Genomic DNA, 6,000 nt, shown 5'->3' on the forward strand with positions numbered 1-6,000 from the left:
AAGCCTCGAAGATCCACCATCTCTTGGTGTAAAGCAGCTTGCCCTTCTTCAAGCCGTGTAAGACGGGCATCTCTGGCAACTTGCTCTGCGCCCTGCTCTGGCACCACAGGAGGAGAGCGATCACTCGAATCCTGTGCCCCACTCTCTTCCTCGTCTTGCTCTGCTTCTTCCTCGGACTCCGCACCACCTTCATAACTCTCATCATCACTCTCCAGACCCGGCCTCACCCTCGGAGGCAAGCCGACAGAACCAACCTCCATCGGCTTAAGGGTCCTCAAGTTGAGATGACGAACAAGGACCGGCTTCTCGGCTCCAAGCCTATAGCCAAACTCATGTGCAATCTTGCAAATGAGGCGGCCAAAGGAAGAGACTCGGTCCGTCTACTCGAACGAGCGATGAGAATAATCGGGCAGGACGTACGTCGGCACACACAACTTCGCATCCTGCCCCACGTGATATAGAAAATCTACCATCGGGCGTACACTCGCTGCGGTTGCTCCACCCGGGATACACATTGAACGTAAAGATGTGGTGAAGCAAACGGAAGTCGTCCGTCATGTGAGAAGCCAAAGACTCCTATTCGGCTGCCATTCGACCAGACGACCACACAAGGATCGGGTGCGACGATCCCTCTCGCGCACACTTTCCACATTCTCGCGGGCATGCACTTCCCCAAGTGGCACCTTCAAGAGTCGGGATATCAAAGCAACATTGACAATTCCAACTCGACCGCTACCACAGGAAATCTTGAACTGCAGGATCCAGCGAAGGCTTCAGAATGTTGGCATAGAAGGCCCGAACAGTGCTAGCATTCGCGCGATACTCACCTTCGAACAAGGGACCCCAACCAGCCCCTTCTAGGCGCTCCAACAAAAAGAACTCACCAAAGAGCCGCGGATCAACATGAGCCTCAAAAAGGACTCTACGCCCCTCATAGACTCCATGCGACAATTCCGCCAACAAGGTCCTACTGACAGGAGCTCGAGGATCGAGGTCCCGCTTCGTCTGGAACTCGCGCGTGGCGGACGTGCTAGCGGCGGCACCTCTCGGCCTCCGTGCACGGGTTGGGCGGCTCGGCCCGGCTTCATCCATGGCGCTATCTTCTTCCCAATCAATGAAAGAATTTAAGAAATGGAAAAGATTTCCGTCACAATCTCACAGAGGGACATTAGAAATGTGAGAAAGAGAGAAATAGGAAGATGGTGAAGCTTCCACACAACTATGAGCCAAAAGGGAATGAAAGGGCTCAAATGAGAGGAAAGATGGAGAACTCAGCAATGGAATGGAAGATTTGAGAATGGAGTGATGGGTTTGCACGAAAATGGGAGGAAGATGAAGATTTGGGAGAGATTTGAGAGAGTTTGGAGAGGTTGTTGAAGAAAAGGAGAGCTTGGAAGAGGGTTTTGTGAAGGAAATAGATGAAAGGACGGGTTTTAAAATGAAAACCGTGGAGGGGTGGGCCACACAAGCCTCATGGACGATCGGCCCGCGTCGGCCCGGCCCGGCGACCGGCGATCCCTCGCCCAACCGGCGATGGCATCGCCGGTCTCTGGACATATCGGCGATGCCTCGCCGATTTGGCGAGGTCCTCCTGGTCCTCCTTGGTCCAAATGATGTGGTTCCCCCCTGGGTCCCACAGAAAATGCCCCGATTGGCCCTTGTGTAATTTGAAGCCTATCGGGTCATTCTGACAGAAATCTGATGCAAACAGCGATTTCTGGAAGGTTTAAAACTGAATAATGGGAGGTTAGACCATCTACACTCATTAAAAGAGGGTCTAGAACAGGTTTCGGTTCTCTGTGTGTGATCAGTTAAGTGTACAGACTAGATCTCTGTAAAGGTTTTCAGGAAACTTTAGACGATAGAAACTACGGAGAACAAACACTAATCGATGATAGACCCGCACCCAATTACACTATAGTGGTGACAACGTGCTGTGTGTGACCATAACCCAGGTCCGGTTTAATCCAGATCATGCTCGATACCAACTTGTAACGCCCTGAAATTCGGGGGTCGAGCATAACTCGGCTCCCGAGTTCCAAAACATCACTTATGCAACATAATTAATGAGAGATGTATGTTGACTGTATTAGTGCATAAACATGGGATAGATTAAGCCAAAACGCAGATATGATTCAAGGGTAAGTGAATAAAGCAAGCGGAAGACTTATAGTAAAATATGTGTACAAGTGTAAGTCCTGAATTACATATACAACCAGATCGTGTAAAAGTGTTATTTATCAAAATTTATAAGTACAAGTTACATCATTTCGAGTTCCCAAAAATAGTAATCCCATAGATCCGCGCAGGACCGAGGCTCGCTAGAACCCGTCAGAACTGCATATAGGAGAAGGCGGCCTCGTCGTCATCCAGCCCGCTCTGCCTCGGACGTCGCATCCACATCTGCAACATCGGGGCCTAAGACAGAGTCTGGGGTTAAAACACCGTCCCGAAACGTGGGAGTGAGTGATCAACTCGGTGGAACAATAAGGCCTTTGGTTAACATGCTATCGAGTTCAATCAAACAAGAATGATAAAGCGGGACAATTAAATAAATCCTAAGTACTCTTGTTAATGCAAGTATGAATGCAATATGATGCGTGCCCTCACGCGTACACCCTCGCGTCTTCATCTTACGTTACGCATGACATCGCCTCAAAGTGCGCCACATCTACAAAGCACATGCAAATGCGGTGCATGGATATGATTACCAAGTTGTTATTAGTCCAATTCATACAGGAAAGATTGGGAAGCTAAGATACCTTCCTCATATCACCATCCAAACAGTGATCCATACTAGGGTCGTCAATCCTAGACATCTCATACGATCATATAGTTGAGGTCGTAGCAAAGGGCTCGTCACCAATCAATGCACGCCTTTCATGCCCTTACTACCACGATCGGCTCGTCACCTCCTTGCGGTATCCGGTATGCTCGAGGTCACTACAAAGGGCTCGTCACCAATCAATGTAGGCCGACAACACGAATATAGTGTCCCATACCACCATAATCGGCTCACGAGTTAAGTTGCTCACTGGTCACTACGGGGAGGCTCGTCACCCCAGCGTAGGCCGACGGCTCGACCACGGTGTCCCATACCACCATGTCCGGCTCATGAGTCTTAGCGGATCGGTACCATGGTTATTAGGATTTCACTGGTAAGTTCGGTACCCTAGATTCAAGCAGTAGCGTCCATACATGGTTAACATACATCGGACAATCGGGTTAGTTGACGAACTCGACTAGCACGAGCGCACGTTGAATTGAGCGACATAGAGTGCGCAAACACTCCGCGTGGCCAAACCACTGCCGCCAACTCTAATACGGACTCGGGTTCGTCTAATGCGTCTCACGTGGCGAAAGCAATCTCAACCACGACCAAAGGGTCAATTACCGATTTCTTGGACTAAGGCATAGTCCCAAACATCCTACACTACGACAGATATTCATATGGAATGTAAAACAGAAATGGAACAACCACTCAAATCATGGTGCATACACATCTGAAGAATATCAACTTAACATAAATGTAAGCATAGGAATGCTTGAATTTAAATAACTTGGAATGTAATTGCAGAAAGAAATCATGCGCATCCATAGGAGTATTGAGAATCACTTCTCAACGCCCACATTTAGTGTAATCGAAGTTACACTTAGATCATTCATGCATTTCTACAAACACTTAGCATACATGGAACAACATACATGACGCATGTTGAAATACATGCACTTAGACAATTCCTTTTATCAAGGAGTTGTCATACATGCATCTAGCATACATACATGACCAACTAATCATGGCAAGCACAAGTGCGTATTTTATACGTATACGGTACTTTATAAATACACTTAGAATACACAAATCTCAATATAGCACATGCATATCGGAAAGCAATGCAAACATAACATTTGACATGTGAAATCTCATCCATAACAAGAATAAATCACTAACGGGATTGAAAGCCTTGAAAACCATAACCTATACACTTAAAGTCCGCACCTTAAGCAAAGAAAGAACCGCAAGAATACCCTAGTTGTCTTCGTCCACGGCGCAAGAATACCCTAAAATAAGGATAGAAATGAGATACAACAACACCAAGTCTAATCTAAGCTCTAACACAGGTTAGGGTTAGGTTAACTTACCCCAAAAGAACTCAGAATCGTCAGAGGAACGATTCAAAGTGAAGATTCAAAGGTGAAGAAGAACAAGGAAGAATCAAGATGATTCACCAACCAATCTCTCTCACTAACTCTCTCTTTTCCACTCTCTTTCCAAGCTAGGGTTAGAGAAAATTCGTATGGAAATGAGAGCTAGGGTTTAAGGACTATATATAGGCCTTAAAATGATGGAAATAACCCCAGGGTCAAGGTATACTTAGGTAATAACCAAAGTACGCCTTTCTCGATCCAACGAAGCACTTCGGTGGGCCTATAACCACGAAAGGTCGGACTTAAGCTCACGACCATGGATCTAGGTCGCTGAGTTTTCGCTCCAGATCAGTGGATCGGCCGTGGCGGACCACACTCAATTCAACGGTCACGAAACTCGATCAGTCCACAAGCACTAGGATATGCCTAGGCCAACATCCTGATCGGAGGGTGAAATTGGGTCAGAATCCAACGGTGAGATAGCTTAAAATCGTCGCGCAAGCGTACACGACTCAATTTCATAAAAAGCTTATTAAATTCCAACCGTACTCACACTCTTCACTCAGAACTCAATCAAATCGACCCATAACATCAGATCGACTTTATTTTTTAGGTTAATAAAAAGACCAACTCAGTGACCACAACAGCATAATATCATCGCCATCTTACTTTCGATGCGCGATCTAGGTCCGATCCAGATCTTCTAAAAATTCCCCAGAACGGATTTAGCGATGGATCCCAGATTTCAGAGTAACGTAGCGCTCACTAATCTACACGTTTAGAGCCATGCGGATACAATTTAAAGTGATTGATGCGAATTTCACAAGCAATCAAGTAGAGCGCTAATTACCCCAAAAACAACTACTTAAGGAAAGATTAGCACAAAAATTCCAAGGTCGTTACAATATATATATATATATATATATATATATATATATATATATATATATATATATATATATTATACACACACACATCAAGGTAGGTCTATGTGGGGCCAACCAGCTTAGCATTCAAGCTGATATTTGCTTTCCCACCATCCTGGCTGGTCCAAAAATGGGTAGCAAGGCGGGCCCCATTTGCTGGACGTCTAGAAACTCTGGACGGTCCAATTTGTTGATCATATCAGGTGGGCCACACACACATATCATCACATCATGAAAAAAAGAAAAAGAGAGAGTGAAAGAGAGAATGGTGAGGCGGGGGAGCTCCGCCACCATGAGCTCCCCTAGGTGGGCCATATATGACACATACAACATGTGGGTCCCATATCAGGTGGGCCTAAATCAAAATCATAATCTAGTGCTATGAACACCCACCAATTGCTAATCTTCTTGGCTCCTTGGACTCCTAAACTCCTTGACTTTCCCTTTGATGGAAGTTGAAGAAGGTTGGATGGCTACGATGGGAGATCTTGGGGTAGGAAGCGGGCCACACTTGGCTCTTCTCTCCTTAGTCTTTTTCTCTCTTAGTTGCTAGGAAAAATGGTAGAGAATGAGTGAAAGATGGGAGATGTAAGAAGAGAGGGATGGGTGTGTAAGAGGGATGGGATGAGAGGTATGGTAGTGTAAGGAGAGATGACATGAGGGTTGACTTTTCGGTAAGGCTTTTGTAAGAGAGGGATGTGTTATGCACTTGACTTGTGATTGATTGATTGATGTGAAAGGTGGCAGAGATTCTCTTAGGATTCGCAACATGTGGCATTTCCTCGAGATATACGCGGGCCCAAAACTCCTGGCCTGGGTATCACATCGGCGTGAGACGCGGTGACGACGTGGTCGCTAGGGTACAAGTCTCGGGTCGAGCCGACTCAGATCTACGAAATACAATTTAGGATTGCACGCAAACACT

The sequence above is a fragment of the Magnolia sinica genome, chromosome 19 (genome assembly GCF_029962835.1).
Source record: "Magnolia sinica isolate HGM2019 chromosome 19, MsV1, whole genome shotgun sequence".
In the NCBI taxonomy this organism is placed as follows: domain Eukaryota; kingdom Viridiplantae; phylum Streptophyta; class Magnoliopsida; order Magnoliales; family Magnoliaceae; genus Magnolia; species Magnolia sinica.